General features: G+C 36.2%; 1 protein-coding gene across 1 annotated transcript in view; it reads left to right on the top strand.

Moving 5' to 3' along the window:
• Positions 1-19857, top strand: part of FOXP2 (forkhead box P2) — a 624182-nt gene that overhangs the window by 178047 nt on the left and 426278 nt on the right. Inside the window, exon 5 of the mRNA XM_055590318.1 lies at positions 5096-5186. The gene's annotated coding sequence lies outside the window, so the exon portion shown is untranslated. The remainder of the gene's footprint in view (positions 1-5095; positions 5187-19857) is intronic.

Here is a 19857-nt window from a genome sequence, read left to right as displayed (position 1 = left end):
CGCTAAGAGTCGGACATGACTGAGCGACTTCACTTTGACTTTTCACTTTCATGCATTGGAGAAGGAAATGGCAACCCACTTCAGTGTTCTTGCCTGGAGAATCCCGGGGACGGGGGAGCCTGGTGGGATGCCATCTATGGGATCGCACAGAGTCGGACACGACTGAAGCGACACAGCAGCAGCAGCAGACTCCTTTTAAGAATAGCTGTTGTTTAGCTTCCACCAGCAGTAAACAAGAGAGCTCATCTTTCTGTATTCTTGACAACACTGGGTAGACTCCAGTATTCAGATTTATGCTATTCTGATGACGTAAGTGGTATATCATTTTAATCTGCATCTTCCTGATAAGTGATTTTGAGCATTTTAAACTACTTGAGAGCTGTTCTGGCTTCCCCTTTTAAGGCAGTGCCATTTCAAGTTTTTACTTATTTTTCTATTAGTTTCTTCTGAGTATTCTAATATTGATTCTTTGTTGGCATTAGGTCTTCTCTCAGTTTATCTATGATGTCAGATGAAACAGAACTGGACCCTATTATCCTCCCCCCATATCTTCTGCCTGTCTTTTGTCTGTGGAAAACTTTCGTCAAATAATAAGTTTAATTAGAAAAATGAGAACATGTGAAAACACAGGAAAACAATCAAAGGAAACCAAATAATGTACTCATTAAGTATAGTCAAGGACCTTTAATTCCTTCTACAGGGATATAGATAATATTCTGAACCTTATCCAATGAGCTGTCTTATAGATACTAAAACACTAGGTGGAAGAAGTTAACTATATGATGACCAGACTGTTCCCATGACATGTGGTGCTGGTGGTTTAGTCGCTAAGTCATGTCTGACTCTGGCTATTCCATCGACTGCAGCCCACCAGGGTCCTCTATCCATGGGATTTCCCAGGCAAGAATACTGGAATAGGTTGCCATTTCTTTCTCAAACCCACAGCATAAGCTACTACAATTCCAAGAATTGATCACAAAGAAATGGAAACAACTGGATCCTGGAATTGATAATTAACTGTATCTAAAACAATTAAGATGACAGTAGTCAGACCACTGATGACCAATTTGAAGATACCTGTGAGATGACTGCTGTTTCTGCATCTAGTCCCCCTGCCACACTTCTGTCTATAAAAGCTCTTGCCCACTGGTTGCCAGTGCAGGGGGAGTTGTCCTTTGGACAGACATCTGCCCTCCCTCCCCAGTTGCCAGCATATGAAATAAAGCAAACTTTCCTTTCCACCAACCTGACCTATTAATTGGCTTTTGAGCAGCAAACAGCCAGACCTCACACAGCTTTTGGCAACATTCAGTTCAGCTCAGTTCAGTTGCTCAGTCGTGTCCGACTCTTTGCGACCCCATGAATCGCAGCATGCCAGGCCTCCCTGTCCATCACCAACTCCCGGAGTTCACTCAGACTCACGTCCATCGAGTCAGTGATGCCATCCAGCCATCTCATCCTCTGTCATCCCCTTCTCCTCTTGCCCCCAATCCCTCCCAGCATCAGAGTCTTTTCTAATGAGTCAACTCTTCGCATAAGGTGGCCAAAGTACTGGACTTTCAGCTTTAGCATCATTCCTTCCAGTGAACACCCAGGGATGATCTCCTTTAGAATGGACTGGTTGGATCTCCTTGCAGTCCAAGGGACTCTCAAGAGTCTTCTCCAACACAACAGGTCAAAAGCATCAATTCTTCGGCGCTCAGCCTTCTTCACAGTCCAACTCTCACATCCATACATGACCACAGGAAAAACCATAGCCTTGACTAGACGGACCTTTGTTGGCAAAGTAATGTCTCTGCTTTTGAATATGCTATCTAGGTTGGTCATAACTTTCCTTCCAAGGAGTAAGCGTCTTTTAATTTCATGGCTGCAGTCACCATCTGCAGTGATTTTGGAGCCCAAAAAAATAAAGTCTGACACTGTTTCCCCTGTTTCCCCATCTATTTCCCATGAAGTGATGGGACCAGATGCCATGATCTTCGTTTTCTGAATGTTGAGCTTTAAGCCAACTTTTTCACTCACCACTTTCACTTTCAAGAGGCTTTTTAGTTCCTCTTCACTTGCTACCATTAGTCACTGAAAAATTCTGATCTTAGCTTAGTAAAGGTCATTAATTTTATGCCTCATTATTTACATTTTGTTTCAGAATTGCCTTTTACTTCTAATTTTCAAAAAACTCACCTGAATATTTTCTATTAGCTTTGAAAAGACAACTTTCACATTTTAAAATTGTTTGTGTGCATGTGTGCTTAGTTGCTCAGTTTTGTCCGACTCTTTGAGACCCCATGGACTGTAGCCTGCCAGGCTCCTCTGTTCATGGGATTCTCCAGGCAAGGTTAACTGGAGTCTGTAGCCATCACCTTCTCCAGGGGATCTCCCCAACCCGGGGATCAAATCCTGCATTGCAGGTGGATTCTTTACCATCTGAGCCACCAAGCTCTTTAATCTAGTTAAATTTCAAATTTATATTTGGTGTAAAATAAGGAGCTAAGTTTTTGCCATATTCTGAGACTATTTTCCTTTCTCTATATGATGAGTCAGCACCAACCTTTTCTTTTACTTTTGATATCATCTTTATCATACATAAAGTTATCATTAACCTGTGAATTTATTTCTGAAATCTGTACCTCTGTATCTGTCCCTGAATTTGTTGTGTATCCTAATATTTGATAGAGTGAGATCCTTCTCTTTGCCCTGCATTTTTTAACTTAACTTTGATAATAATAGACATTTTATAACACACTTTAAAATGGATTTTTATATTTTATTTGAAAATCTAGAATTTATAGGTTGATTTAGGAAAAATTGATATCTCTGAATATGGGGAAGTGAAAAATAAGTCAGTGTGGAATTAGAAAACAATTTAGGCTGCTACATTTTCATAAGAATTTTTTTTTTTTTTTTTTTTGGTGGCATATAGCAGGAAAGAAATGACTGGGGAAGAAAGATTAGCATAAGTAAAGTCAAGGGTGGAGTCTGCTGCTATGCAAAATTTTGTCATTGAGAGAAATATGGAGAACAGAAGCAACAGAGAGAGAATGCTAGAATGTTAAGAACAGGAGTTTAAATTACCTATATTTTTGTAACTTTGAGTTATGTAATACTTAAGATTAAAACAGTGGTTTCAAGTTATGCTTTGCAGTATATATCTAAGCTTCCTAGAATACCCCCAGGGTAACTGGTGAAAGAATAATGGTGGTACTGAGTATTTGGGATCCTGATTCAATCAGAATGTTTCATTTTTATCTGCTTAATTAATTGACCTCTCACCAAGGTTCCATTGGAAGAAAGGATTTTTCATCCAAAAGTGTTTGGAAATGACTTAAATAAAATTACTGAAATGCCTAAATGTTCAGTGAGCATGGTGTATGATGTCATTCATCATTTTCAGTGCCTGTGGAAGCATTGCTAATTGAACACGGTACTCTTTCCTGTTGCAGACTTAGGTTCAGTCTCCTTGCAGCTTTTCATGTGGTCCCTAGCAATCAGAGTTGCATGTTTCTTTCCCTTTCTCCCTTGCTTTTCACTTTTCTTTCTTCAGCTACTTGTAAAGCCTCCTCAGATAACCACTTTGCCTTCTTGCTTTTCTTTTTCTTTAGGATAGTTTTGTTGGCAGCCTCCTGTATAATATTATGGACCTCCGTCCATAGTTCTCCAGGCACAGTGTTGACTACATCTAATACCTTCAACCTATTTGTCACCTCCACTGCATATTCATAAGGGATTTGATTTAAGTTGTACCTGGCTGGCCTAGTGGTTTTCCCTGCTTTCTTTAGTTAAGCTTGAATTTTGCCATGAGAACCTGATGGTCTGAGCCACAGTTAGCTCCAGGTCTTGTTTTTGCTGACTGTATACAGCTTCTCCATCTTCGGCTACACGAATGTAGTCAGTTTGATTTTGGTATTGACCATTTGGTGATGTCCATGTGTAAAGTCATCTCTTGTGTTGCTGAGAAAGGGTACTTGCTATGACCAGTACATTCTCTGGCAGAATTCTGTTCGTCTTTGTGCTGCTTCATTTTGTTCTCCTAGGCCAAACTTGTCTGTTACTCCAGGTATCTCTTGACTTCCTGCTTTTGCATTCCAATCCCCAATGATGAATAGAACATCTCTTTTTGGTGTTAGTTCTAGAAAGTCTTCTAGGTCTTCGTAGAACTGATTAGCTTCTTCACTAACTGTGGTAGGGGCATACACTTGAATTATTCTAATGTTGCATGGCTTGCCTTGGAAATGAACCAAGTTCATTCTTTAATTTTTGAGGTTGCACCCAAGTACTGCATTTCAGACTCTTTTGTTGATTATGAGAGCTACTCCATTTCATCTATGGAATTCTGGCCCACAGTAGTAAATGCAATAGTCATCTGAATTAAATTTGCCCATTCCTGTCAATTTTAGTTCACCAATTCCTAAGATGTCAATGTTTATTCTTACCATCTCTTGCTTGACCACTCACAACTTACCTTGAATCATGAATCTAACATTCCAGGTTCCTATGCAGTACTGTTTTTCTCATCATCAGATTTTACTTTCATCACCAGACACATCCACAACTGAACATCATTTTGGCTTTGGCCCGGCTGCTTCATTCTTTCTGGAGCTATTAGTTCTTCTCCACTCTTCCCTAGTAGCATATCAGACACCTTCTGACCTGGGAGAAGAAATGCTTACTATTAATTTGTTAATTGTGGAAAGACCTACAAAACTCATTAAGTATGTGTTGAAGAGGCAATTGAAATCAGTCATGTTTTCATTTGGGAACCTTGAGACATAAATAATTTTATTCTTATAAATTACAAAATTTAATCATCAAAAGTTTAAACCTGGAAAATCAGTATAAGAATGGGAAGTAAAATCTGTTTCTTGAAAGTGTGCTTAGTGCTGTTGCTATGGTCCTTGCTTTGTACCAAACAGTGGCTTTAAAGTTTTCCAAAATGTAGGAAAGCAATTTTATACACGTTTGAAGATTCCCAAAGCAAAGAATGCTTTATACTTACCTTTAGGTTTAGTATGTTTTATGGTGAAATCATTGAACTAATTGGGACATAAATGGAAACTTAATTTTCAAAGCAGTGACAATTGTTTGTCTCTATTAACAGGGCTGCTCTAATGTGATACTGGAATTGAATTTACCTAGGGCTCCATATCAAGGTTGACTTGCAAGTCTTATTGAAGATCTGGGAGAAATAGGTAAGTGGCCTTTTGGTGATAAGTCTCTTTCATTCATTGTGCTTATTTATGTTTTTCTAAGGTTTATTTTGTGCTTTAAGTTTTTGGTTAAGTATCTTTGCTCAAAGGTTAAAAAAACAAAAACAAAAACAAAAACTATCAGTGAACCATAGAGACATATCATGCATGGCAATAGGAGTTTTTATCACTGTTTATTCTCTTGGGCTTTTTATTTCATTTCTTATTGTGCTCCTTCTTCCTTTTAAACCTGATCTCACTGTCTTTTGAAAATTAACACAAATATATGAAGAATGTGAATTTGATTTTGAAATATTGGGAATAAATGATTAGACAAGAAAAGCACTTGAAGTATTTTCTGTTACCACTATATTGGCCTATTTATACTGATGTTTTCAGTACTATTTTATTAAGATCCAGTTGATACTTAGGAGAATCTAGAAATGTCAGAAACTAGGGAGAATAGCATACTGCTGCTGCTGTGTCTCTTTAGTCGTGTCCGACTCTGTGCGACCCCATAGACGGAAGCCCACTAGGCTCCCCCATCCCTGGGATTCTCCAGGCAAGAACACTGGAGTGGGTTTCCATTTCCTTCTCCAATGCATGAAAGTGAAAAGTGAAAGTGAAGTCGCTCAGTCGTGTCCGACTCCTAGCGACCCCATGGACTGCAGCCTACCAGGCTCCTCCATCCATGGGATTTTCTAGGCAAAACTACTGGAGTGGGGTTCCATTGCCTTCTCCGGAATAGCATACTACTAACGATTTTTTCTTGAAAGTTTGATTTTTTAAAATAAACTCCTTGAGATCTAGCAAGTCAGCTATTTAGAAATCATTTTTTTTTTAATGTTATACTTCTTTCAATATAATGGTAGTTTTCCTTGATATTTACAGTGCCACTTTAGAGAACTTGAACTCCATTGTTTGTTACAAAGCAAGGACCACAGAGATAGTATGAGTTGCAGTTCCAAGAGATGCAGATTCTATCTCCCACTCTTACGCTATAATATCTCTGTGAAATTAGTATTTCAGTGTCACTTCTTGACTATGGTATTAGTCAAGCAGTTATGTTATAGGGGGCCAAAGTTGTAATTATATAGTTACAAAAAGAAAACTGAAAAAAAATTCCAGATGAGTTGTTTACATCATTTCCCTCTCTAGTCTTTACCCCCAAAGAAAGGGGAACCCTGATGCTCTGACTTCTTAAAATTACGATTTTTTCTTGCCCATGCTACATCAGAATTCTTTATCAAGTAGGTTCACCAAAAATGTAAGATGGGTCTCAAGGATCCTCGCTGTGATGCCTAAATTGCTGTAGCCATTTCTAAAACTTTATCTAGATAGATGCTCCATATCTTCCCTGAGAGAATTTTGTCAATGTACTTGAATCATGTAGTCAGTTATTTCTTAGGTACTGTTTTGCCTATGGAATTTTGCTTGTTTTGTCCCAACTTTATAATTCTGTCAGACATACAAACACAATCATTTCAGTTCAGTTGCTCAGTTGTGTCCAACTCTTTGCGACCCCATGGACTGCAGCATGTCAGGCTTCCCAGTTCATCACCAACTACTGATGAGTTTGAGCTTGCTCAAACTCATGTCCATCAAGTCAGTGATGCCATCCAACCATCTCATCCTCTGTCATCCCATGGAAGTCCCAAAAACAAAAAGAATGAATCTACATGTATTTAGCATTTAAAAACTTGGAAACATTTTGATAACTTTTTACTTCATTTTACTTTTTCATTAAACTCATTAATTTTACTGTTTCATTTTTTATGATTTAAGTAAGGTGGCCATTATTATTCATTATTTAGTAAGTGGAAAAACTAAAAGTTTTGGAAAAGAATTTCAAGGACTTGGAAAAAAATGGTGTAGATTATTGTGATATTATAGTTAATAATAAATAATTATGTGTTATTAGAACTCAGATCTGCTTACACCCAATCTTTTTTTTCTTCTGTGTTATTTATTCTTACCATGGATAATGGTTATGTTGATATAGCCTGTCATTGTGAGACCTTTAATATTAAATTCCCATTTGTGGAGTAGTAATAGGACATTTGTTTTAGTAATAGCAGGGGAATTTTAGATTTATAAGTAGGAGTTACCTGATAGTGAACATCATGGAACCATGAAAGAAATGACTTTTAGAAAATAGAGAGTCTTTTTCCCAGAAGGGTACATAATTGTGTATGTATTAAAATGCACAGCTATTTTCAAGAAATACTCATTTTCTTCTTTCTTTTCCACTCTTCCATTCCTTTCCCTCCAGAAATCCCTAAAGTGAGTATTTGTTTTCAAACAATTATCCCCATTTTACCTCTCATAGAGGTTTGCAGAACCTGATCTAGATTATACGAAATAGGAACTAAAATATTCCACATAGCTTCCAACTGAGATTGTGTATATGGGTAAATGGTTACTTAAAGTGTGTGTGTGTACATGTGTATTTTACTTCATAATATTTACAGTTATTTCCAGAGTTTCTATTGTAAGAGTATTAAATTCAAATAAAAGATCAGTTTTAGTTATTTCAGTGGAGTAGAAAAAAATTCATTCACATACTTATACATATTGCTATAAGTTTCATAAATTATAAAAATTAGGCATCATACCTGACAAAATATTTGCTCTAATTTTCAAATTATTAAAAAATAAATGAACTATGCAGGAAGATGATTTGGCTAAGGAGGGGCTGGACAAGCGATTCAAATATGTGGTGTGCACACATTTTTTGGTAAAATGAAACAGACTGAATAAAACTGTAAATACAGAGGCTGTAGCATATCGCTGTTGAGAATGTAAGCTTGGAAATCATATTGCTTAGATTTGAATTATGGTTCAAAAACAAACCTACCATATGTGAAACCTTAGATAGGTCATTTAAACTCTCTAACTCTTAATTTCTGAATCTAGAAAAAAGAGATAATAGTACCTATTTCTTAGAGTTGATTTAAGGACTAACTGTGTAAATACATATAAAGAGAATAGTAAGCTTTTTTTTTTTTTTTTAAGTTAGTTTTATTTTGTTCCCTATTAACGTGAGTCTCAAAGTTTGACTGTATTTTCCAGGCCACTTGATCAGTGTCCTGACTAGCATTCTAACTTTGGTCTGTGAAATGGTAAAAAGGAGTTAATTTGTAAATGTGCATTCTGTGATTTTGTTAGCATGTGTATGAATTTTTGATAGCTGTATACTAATATTTTAAAGCTTAAAATGGCATACATTTATTATGTTAACAATTTCCATGGGTCAGGAGTCCAGGTATGGCTTAGCTCAGTATCTTACAAGGCTACAATCAAAATATTGGCTAGACTGCATTTTCCTTTGGAGTTCAGGGTCTTCTTCCAAACTTACTGGGCTTTGGCCAAATCCATTTCATTGCTTTTATGGGACTGAGATCCACAGGTCCAGGAGGTTATCCACAGTTCTCATCGATGTGACCCTCTCCATATACAGTTCACATAATAGTAGCTTGCATCTTTAAAATTAGTAGGAGAGTTTCTAAAAATGGAGTTATATATCTATGTGTGTGTGTATATATTAACATAACCATTGAAATAGCATCCCATAACCTTTGCCAGATTCTGTTAGCAGCAAGTCATAGTCCTGCCTGCATGCAAGGGGAGGGACTTACATAGGGCATAAACCTGGGAACCACCCTAAAGTTTATCTGCCACAGCATGTTAAATTTCTTAATTTAAAATTACTTTAAACTATCATTTTATTTTTTTAAATTATGTAAGGTTTAACAAAAAAGTAATATTGTCACTAAGTGTGAAATTTTATCCTCAGTTCTGCTTATAGTATAAGTTTCAATGGGCCATTTCTTTCTGCCTAATATTGATCCATTATTTTAAGCTGGCTAACCACCAGACTAAAACAGCATTCCCTGGTGCTCTGACAAAACCCTAGTATCCAACATTTTCTCCTTATCACACTGATATGTGTACTTGCCTTAAACTTGCCCACATCTTTGTCAGTGTATATCCTATTGTTTCTTTTCCCTTGTCTTCAGTAAATGTAAAGCCCATTTACATCTCTGCCTCCTCCCTTACACTTGCCCTGTTTCTTTCCTCCTTTTTAGCCAACTCAGGACTTTTCCTGATAGTATCGTGTGTGTATCACGTGTAGCCTTGCATATAATCGTATCTTAAGAAACATTTACTAAATATTTGAAAAATGAAAGTGAAAGTTAACTCAGTCAGGACTGACTCTTTGTGACACCATGAACTGTATAGCCCTCCAAGCTCCTCTGATCATGGGATTTCCAAGGCAAGAAGGGAAGCTCAAATATATGAAATACCTCCTTAATTCAGAACAGTGGTCAGTTTGAGAATCATATTTTAAAGGATGGTTTTTATAAATTATCTGCTCTTACACTGACTCAGTAATCTGAAGTGTATCTTAGATCTTTAGTGTAATCTTAAGTGTATCTCAGTAATCTTAAGTGTATCTCTTAAATGACCTTTAGGAATCCAGTATAACTTATATGTTTGAAACTGATTGCACGTGGGAAGAATGTGAATCTTGGGGTCCAGAGGGTGAGCTGTGATAGGCAGCCTTTAAGATGGTCCTTAATGATCACCATCTCCTGGTTTTCATACAACTGTATTTTTCCCTCCCACATGTACCTTGTGTCTTGTGGCCAGTTGACTAGAATATGGTACAAGTAATAATATATTGCTTTTCAGATTGGGTTATACAAGATACTAGGACATCTGTTTGGGGTATTCTTTCTTGTTTCCATTTTTTTCTCTCTCTCTCTTTTTTCTCTTTGCCCCCTCCCTTCTTCCTTCCCCTTTCCCTTCTCTCTCTCTCAGACTCATGACTTGCTCTAGGGGAGGATAGCTGACTTGGTGAGACCCATGTGGTGAGGAACTGTTCCCTCTGTCCAGTAGACAGGGAGGAACTATCAGTAACTGCATCTTCTTGAGGAAGCCTGAGCCTAAACCACCTAGCTGAACTACTCCTGGATTCCTGATCCTCGGAAACCGTTTGACATAATTTTTTTTTTTTTTTTTTTTTTGTCCAAAGCTGCTAAATTTGGAGGTAATTTGTTATGTAACAGTAGATAATTAATATATTATATACTACCCCTGAAAATTATTTCCACAAACTTCATTACTATTCTGGACTTTGCAGGAAAGACAAAGATTAATACAGTATACAGGTATACTGAATATGTGGTCTCTAAAGTAAGTGTCATGGGGAAGGCATGCATGTTCATGAGAAAGTGGGCTTAAGTGAGAAGAAAATGTGAAATGTTTAGATCTCACCTGGAATACTGATTTTATAATATGAAGAGGCCCCTTTTAGTCTCCTGCTCATTGAGTACATCAGTGTTGGAGTGTCAGGACTGGGTAGATCTGGGTGCTAGTCTGGTGCTGATTCTCTTTTAGAAGAGCTGTTTGAAATAGTTAAAAAACAAACAAGCAAACAAAAAAAAAAAACAAAAAAAAAACTCTTACCTTTACAGAGTCTGAGCTTTTAGAATCTATTCTACTAATCTATCATACTAGTTTTCCATCGTTCTCCTTTAATGTCTTTATAGTTGTGAAGAAAGCATCTAGATATATGTACACATATTTGGGGTTCATTGCTTTGAAATGTTTAAGTTAGAAAAATAATTCATTCAGTCTCCAGGAAAGTGAGTTGAGAAGTATGTATCAGCAAGTAGTAGAACAAATTTTTGTATAAATTCACATTAAACTGTCATTCAAAATTTTCTTCCTATTGATTATACTGTAATGATAGAACCTGGGCAAAAATACAGCATTATATATATATTTTTTAATTAATTTATTTTTTATTTGAAGGATAATTACTTTACAGAATTTTGTTGTTTTCTGTCCAACACCAACATGAATCAGCCATAGCTGTACATGTGTCCCCTCCCTTTGGACCCTCCCTCTCATCTCTGTCCCCATCCCACCCCTCTAGGTTGATACAGAGCCCCTGTTTGAGTTCCCTGAGACATGCAGCAAATTCCCATTGGCTATCTATTTTACATATGGTAATGTAAGTTTGCATGCTACTCTGTCTATACATCTCACCCTCTCCTCCCCTCTCCCCATGTCCATAAGTCTGTTCTCTATGTCTGTTTCTCCCATTGCTGCCTTGCAAATAAATTCAAGTACCATCTTTCTAGATTCCATAAATATGCATTAGTATATGATATTTATCTTTCTCTTTCTGACTTCCTTCACTCTGTATAATAGGCTCTAGGTTCATCCACCTCATTAGACCTGACTCAGATGTGTTCCTATTTATGGCTGAGTAATATTCCATTATGCATGTGTACCACGACTTTTTTATCCATTCATTTGTTGATGGACATCTAGGTTGCTTCCATGTTATAGCTATTGTACATAGTGTTGCAATGAACATTGGGGTACATGTGTCTTTTTCTATTTTGGTTTCCTCAGGGTATATGACTTGGAATGGGATGGCTAGATCATATGGTGGTTTTATTCCTAGTTTTTAAAGGAATCTCCATGCTGTCTTCCATAGTGGCTGTATCAATTTACATTCCCACCAACAGTGCAAGAGGATTCCCTTTTATTCACACCCTCTCCAGCATTTATCATTTATAGACTTTTTGATGATGGCCATTCTGACTGGTGTGAGATGATTTTTCATTGTAGTTTTGATTTGCATTTCTCTAATAATGAGCAATATTGAGCATCTTTTCATGTGTTTGTTAGCCATCTGTATGTATTCTTTGGAGAAATGTCTGAAAATGCAGCATTATATTTTTTACAAAGGGAAAAATTGAAACTGGTTCCTGTAAGAAAAAGAGAGTTTACATTTGTAATATCAAATTTATGGCCTGGAGTGATCCACTAGTAAAATTTTTGGTACCATTATACAAAATCTGGCCTGCTTTTCACTTCAACTGAACATTAAACACATTTTTAATGGTCTTATTTGCTGGGAAGAGCACCATTACAATAATTTGCTTTTTACAGCCTATATCAAATGTGAACCAGCATCACTTATTACAAAGTTTGTGCTTTGGGAGGCATTTTCATGACATCTAACAGTACTGCCCAACATTTCTTGGAATTAGTCTTTAATCATATCATTTTCCAAAATGAGTTGTTGCTCATACTTACTGATTGTTTTGTGGTTAAACTCTAATCCACCAACTATATTTAAAATGTCATACAAATTTATAAGGAAAGATCCACTGAAACTACTGTTACATTAGTAATTGCATGAAAATGTTATAGAACTGCTATGCAGCTTGAGTGTTTTCAGGTTTTTTTTTCCCCTCTACGATATCCAGGGGGTGAATATGAAACTTCATTTTTAACTATTGGCATTTCAAGTTTTTACTATTATCTGCTGGAATACAAAGAACTGTTACTGTAGGTGTCATGTAAAATAAAGATAGAGTCTGAAGCCTACTTTAGCTGTTAGCCTTATTAAGGAGTTCTTCGTGTGTTGAATCCAGCACCTGGTCTTGTGTAAGCTATGCTGTGAGAGCCTGGGGAGAGCTTTCTTTCTCTTTACTTTGGCTTTATTAAGACTCTGTCACATTTTCACTGTTGCCCTACCTTATCTAACTTTCTAGCTACAACTCACAGGACAGTAGGTCTAATATAGATTGACGCCTTTGTCTGAAGACTGATTGAAACTTGTGTCTTAGAGTTGCTAATGCTCACTGAACCATTTTATTGAAGATAAAGTAAATAAAATAGATTGCCATATGAGAATTCTCTGAAATCAAATGGAATAATTTGGCAGGTTTAAGCCCATGAAGAAGGCAAAGCAGTGAAACAGATGTGAATACTTTTTATGCTCAGTATATCAAGGGGAAAATATTCTTGTTATATTGGGCCTAAATTTTCATTCTTATTCATACAATTAAATGTTAAGCGTAAGTCTCAATTGGCCTATTATTTTTGGTCTTAAACAAGGGGTCCTCTGTATGAAAGTAATATGAATAATAACTTTTAAGACTATAATATTGTGGTGATTTTTTTCTTTGTCTTTTTCTCACACTTAAGCACATGAATCAGTAGCCTTAGAGAATTTAATAAACAACACAAATGAATGAATTTGATAAAATGCACTCTAGAATCTTAAGGTTGGAAAATAATAGTTCAGTCCAGTCGCTCAGTCGTGTCCGACTCTTTGCGACCCCATGAATTGCAGCGCGCCAGGCCTCCCTGTCCATCACCAACTCCCAGAGTTCATCCAAACCCACGTCCATCGAGTCGGTGATGCCATCCAGCCATCTCATCTTCTGTCGTCCCCTTTTCCTCCTGCCCCCAACCCCTCCCAGCATCAGAATCTTTTCCAAGGAGTCAGCTCTTCGCATGAGGTGGCCAAAGTACTGGAGTTTCAGGCAAACAATAGTAAACCTTACTAAAAGATGCTACCAATCTTGAGCATTTTATTCATTAGTTAAGAGTGTATGTTCACATGAGAACAGCCTTTTTGGAAAACTGTCCTGTGATTTTTTTTTCTCCTTTGAATATGTGTTAGGTTTATATTAATAATTTTAAAATATTTGTTTTGTATATATTTTCATCTGAAATAATCTTGGGGCGGGAAAAAAGAAGCTGAAGTATCCTCAGCATCTAGAATTTCATGAGATTTTAATGAAAATAGCATATGATACCATGATAAAATGTATTGACATATGTAATTTGTAAAATACAAGGATCTGAGCACTTGTGTGAAGACATGTGGAAAATCTGATGGAGGGAAATGAAGATCTCTTATTTGATTGCCTGGGTCAGATTAAAAGTAAATATTTATAGAAGAAAGATCAATAAAAGCATTTTGTTAGAAAAGTTTCTGAACTTGCTTATTAAAGACAGCATTTCTCTTCAACCTTGTAAAGAATCTGTCACATTAATACTTTCTTCTGTAATTTCTTTTGTGGTTTCTCCATATTCAAGATAACTTCAGTTTATGCCCTTCTTAAATATTTAGTTCATTTAAAAATTTTTTGCTAATACATTTTATTCATTTGTTTCTCAGGTAATGATTCATGCTTAATTTTAGTTATAGCCATTAAGCACATGTTTTTTCTTGTCTCTGGGTACCCAGTAATTTTTTCAGTTCTCACAACCATGCCATAATGATTTCAACTGTCATCAGTTAGATGCAAAGTATATATGACACTCTCATATTAGCAATAAACCATCTTAAAGAAATCTTTGACACTCTTTGACTTTTTAATTAATATTTCCAATTAAGAACTGCTATAATCTTAACCATAAATTTGACCCTTTTTCTTCTATAGGGTTCAGTCAGGGTTCAGGGTGACTCTGATACTGTGCAAGGCTGAATAGGAATAAACATATTTCATGTTCCCTTGTGAGTGAACTCAAAGAGAAGTTATTGCATTTCAGTTTTCCTTGTATACTACAGCTAAAAATATAATCATTTGCTAATGCTTATTAAATAATTTTAGATTCTTTAGAGTTTTATATTATTTGTGCCCTTATATTTTATATTTGTTTTCTTCATTGTTATAGTATGTGCATATTTCTCTCTGATTAACCTGAAATGTTAAAGTTCATTGCTCTATCCAGAACTGCATCTCGTTTACTCTAGACTCCAACCATTTATCTCCTTTGACATTTTGATTTTCAATATGAACTTGTCTTCAAAAAATCATGTGTAGAGAAGTTTTTTTGAAATGAGAGCATTATGCTGAGACTCTGAGAAACCTTTAGTCCCTTTTAAATATATTCTAGACATTTAGCTACATGCCAAACTGCAAACTGTAATAAAGAAGTGTATTTAGTGAGTCTGTTTCTGATCCCACCCTTGATTTTGTTATGCCCTACATTCTCTCTAGTCACCCTTTGTTCCTTTGCATTTAATTCTACTTTTCAAATTCTGATCAACATCCCAAAGAATGGGTATTTCCCCTCATCTCTAGGACCTAGCATTTGTATACTTCTCTGTGGGCTTCCAACTGATTTTAGAGTCAGCTCATGGAAGGTCATTAAAAGGGTAGGGTTATCACTCATTACTGAATGGCAGTATTTGAAAAGTTAAAACATTTGTGAATTGTGTGTTAGGAAGCAGAGATAAGTTTCTGAGGCAGGTGATTAGTAGAAGTTGATCCATAACTTACTCTTATTGAGTTATAACTCTAAATTTCAATTACCATCATGATTTCTTAACATATTTATTGACTGCTATTTTGCACATTATTTCATATTTTTATCTTGTTAGCTAATGTCAATGTTCTTTAGGAATTTCCATGTTGTTACAATGGTTGGCAGAATGCACATTTGCACATATGCAAATATGAATCATTCAAGAGAAAAGACAGTATACAATTTTACAGTCACAGCGTATGAAATTTTGATAGTAAAAATGTACTGGCTTATTAGAAATTTATGTGTGCATGCTCAGTCATGTCCAACTCTTTGCAACCCCATGGACTATAGCTTGCCGGGCTCCTCTGTCCATCAAATTTTCGAGGCAATGATACTGGAGTGGGTTGGCATTTCCTTCTCCAGGGGATTTTCCCAACCCAGGGATTGAACCCTCATCTCTTGTGTCTTCTGCATTGGCAGGCAAATTCTTTGCCACTGAGCCACCGGAGAAGTCCTAGAAATTTATATAGATATTCTAATATTAATTTACTTAATGCATACTGATAGAGAACTTCCTATTGCCAAATACTTCTGTACATTATTTTAAAATAATTAATCAAAAGACTTGAACTAAAAGTTTTCTTTTTACTGACCCAGATTATGTGATGAATAAATAATTGGGAATTTTGCCTCTTGTGACATCAAACACATAAGTATTATTGCTGTGTGATTTTAATGTAGCAATGAAATGAGCTAAAAAATATTAACTCACAACTTTAAGAAGAGGTACTATAATCTCATTTTAAGATGGAGAAACAGATATAAATAGTAATTAGTAAGCATAGAGTCAGAATTTAAGTTGAGGCAATCTGGTTTTAGAGTTTATAAGTTTAGCCTGGGAATTATTTTGGTGGATACTTCCTGAGGTCACTCCATAGTGAGTCACACTTTTGAATACTTCCCACCCCTTGAGTGAGGGCAGAACCTGTTGCTTATTTCTAGCCAACTGAACATGGCACAGATGGTGGAATAGTCATTGCCATGAATATATTATGTTATATAAGATTCCATCTTAACAGACTGGAGCAAGAGTTTATCCTGCTGGACTTGAAGAAGCAAGCTAATGTCTTTTGAGAGGACTTGAGAAATTGTCATGTGGCAAAGAACTGTGAGCAGCCTCTCAGGAGCTGAGGCAACCTCTTCCCTATAGCCAGAGAGAAAATGGAGCCTTCACAAAAGCAAGGAACTAGACTGTGCCTATTGTCACATGAGCTTGGAGGAGAACCTGGAGCTCCAGGAAAGTACACACTTCAGCCAACACTTTGCGAGAGTCTGAGCGCCAGCTTATCTGCTCCAAGACATCTGACCCACAGAAGTTTTAGGACAATAAATACATGTTGCGTAAAGCTACTAGGTTTGTAGTAGTTTGTAGTAAATTTTACACAGCAATAGATAGTTATGGACCCATGAACAACATAGGTTTGAGATGTGTGAACCCACTTGTAAACTGGATTTTCTTCTGTAACGTGGTACTATAATAGTACAGAATTTGTGGTTGGTGGACTGTGTGGAGGGTCCATACCCCCACCGCCAGCATTTTTCCAGGGTCATTTGTAATACGGTTGTGAATAGTTTAAATAAAATCCCATGTTACTTGCTGTTAATAATTCTCATAAGTAATGTGGAACTTGAAATGATTTTTGAAGAATGTGGTTGAGCTGTTTAGAATTATAACTACATGATTGTGAAAAATCCTTTACATCTAAGAAAATCTGATTGAAGGTTACAGCATTTACGTGTGGGAAGATCTGAAGATATGTTTGGGAAAGAGATATCTATTAAAATTTTTCTGATGGCTTTACAAGAAATACCAACTAATAACAAAGTGAATCTGAGCATCATTGAAGTACTTTAATAGAAGGCTTGTTTGACCAAAGCACTGGAGGCAAGAATAACTTTTAAAGAAACATTCATCTTTCATGCTTGTTGGTAACCATCCCTAACTCTCTTCTTGTAGATCACTTTTTACCTCTGTTTTATGTTTCCTTATTCTGGTCACCCTTTGCTATTTGTTGTATGCCTTAGAAATCTGAAATTAGTATTTATCTTTTTGCAAATACATATTTTATCTCAATTTTTTGGATAAGTTATTTAGTTTCTTTACTGCACATGTCAAACAGTTGAAAACTTTGTGAGTTATTGTCATCAACGATTTTAAAAATAAGCTAATTTTAATCGAAACATGTAAAAGTGGAACACTGACAGCATATATTGATGCTACAAGGGTGAGGAAGGTATATGATATTTTATTAACTCATTTGTTACTTTATACTTTAGAGCTCCAAGTTTTATCATACATGTATGGAATATCTTAATGAAGCTCTCTTGATTGTTTAATAATTTTTAAATTATGATGATAAAAATAAATATAGTGCTGGATATTTAATAGAAGTACTTAAAATGAAGTTGTAATTCAATAATTTAGATAATTAGGTGAGTGTAGTTAGGTACAGTGAATAACTACATTTTAGTTTGTATGATAAGAAATAGGCACATGGATCTACACTAAGGTTTTAAAATCTCTCACTACAGGATTGTTTATGGTATTGCAAAATAAGTGACCTAGTATTTGTGACCACAGAAAATAGCCTTTAACAAACACTTTAGCTTCTATAGGTCTTTAACTAATATGAGTGTCTAATCTTTAACTCTTTAGTAATCAACCACTTGGGGGATAGTGTGTGTATTTTTTTTGGTGGGGCTCAATGTTGGACTGGAGAATAAGTAAAATATGTAAAAATTTTTGAAAGTACCCTTCACTGTTATGTTTAAAGTAGAATTTGTATGTGAAAGTTCTGAGATTCAGATTTCTTTCTCTATGATCTGTGTTCTTTAGTGATACTTTGTCTTTACTGATTAAAGTTAACATTTTCCACATGTTCCTCTTAACCCATCCAAAGAGGTGGTTTGAAATGTTTCAATAACAACTTTACAAGCAAAATATTTAAAAACAGAAAACAATTCTGCAAGCTAAAAAGACACATTACATATACAGTCAATAGTAAGCTGCTGCTGCTGCTAAGTCGCTTCAGTCGTGTCCGACTCTATGCGACCCCAGAGACGGCAGCCCACCAGGCTCCCCCGTCCCTGGGATTCTCCAGGCAAGAACACTGGAGTGGGTTGCCATTTCCTTCTCCAATGCATGAAAGTGAAAAGTGAAAGTGAAGTCGTTCAGTCGTGTCCAACTCCTAGCGACCCCATGGACTGCAGCCCTCCAGACTCCTCCGTCCATGGGATTTTCCAGGCAAGAGTACTGCAGTGGGGTGCCTTTGCCTTCTCCCAATAGTAAGCTACATACCTCATATATATTTTATCTTGAAATATTTTATGTAATTTTTCTTATGCCCTTTTATTCTGTATATCTTTTAATATTATTGTTTATATCATTAATATGAAAATGAAAAAATACAATGTTTGACCGCATTTGACTTTTTTGATGTTCAATCAGTTAAAAGTTTGTAAGACATTTAATTGCCAAATGGTATGATTATTATTCATATCATCATTTGATATATAATGTCAACTGAATTGCCTCCCTGGAGTGCACTGTGTTTCACAGATCAATAGATTTACCAAGAGCTTGAAGGAGAGCTTTAAACATTCATTGAAAAGAAGGAAAAATATATCCCTCTTGTAAAATGGCTTATGTAGTCATTTTATCAGTTTCATAATTATTTTATTTACTTCTGTGAATAAATCTCCTTGTAACAATAGTTTTAGAGTATTACAGCTCCCTTAACCAAATTAAATTATAGTGTTAATCAGATTTATTTTACTCAAATGCACTGAAAACTGTGTAACAGAAATACAGAGGCAGATTCCTTGAATAAATACTGCTTCTGAGATTTATCCTGAATAACTTCCATTTAAAATACAGTTCTCAATATTCTATACCTTCCCCTTTAATAATTCATATAAAAGCATCATCTTATATTATTAATATGTGCAGTCCTTATTTGTTATGAAGGAATTGTTATAGTGAGAGTTTGTGGATTAGAAGGGCAGTTGTTCCTTCTTCCCCACCCCTTAGATGCTCACCATCCCTGATAAAGCAGCACGCACATCAATCAGTGCTGTTACATTGGTTCCCCTTACTCCCAAGTGCTACAGGCCAATAGGGCCAAGACAGACGCTGTGCACACGGTGGGTATACAAATGCTGTGCTGTGCTGAGTTGCTCAGTTGTGTTTCCTTATTTTCGGGCACAGAATGCTTTGGTTCTCATTGTTTGTGAGGTTTTATTGTTTCCAAGATCTCCCAGTGGGACAGATCTGTGTGTGTTTGTGTGTGTGTGTGTGTGTGTGTGTGTGCATGCTCATGCGCTGTGCTCAGTTGCTCAATTGTGTCCAACTCTTTGCTACTCCATGCGCTGTAGCCCACCAAGTTCCTCTGTCCATGAAATTTTCCTGGCAAGAATACTGGAGTGGATTGCCATTTCCTCTTCTATGGGATCTTCCTGACCCAGGGATTGAACCCACTTCTTCTGTGTCTCCTACCTTGGCAGTAGATCACTGAGCTACCTGGGAATCTCATACATACAT

Source organism: Bubalus kerabau, chromosome 8 (assembly GCF_029407905.1).
Source record: "Bubalus kerabau isolate K-KA32 ecotype Philippines breed swamp buffalo chromosome 8, PCC_UOA_SB_1v2, whole genome shotgun sequence".
In the NCBI taxonomy this organism is placed as follows: domain Eukaryota; kingdom Metazoa; phylum Chordata; class Mammalia; order Artiodactyla; family Bovidae; genus Bubalus; species Bubalus kerabau.
Note: the sequence above shows the minus strand (reverse complement) of the source record. Positions and strands in the feature narration are given on the sequence as shown.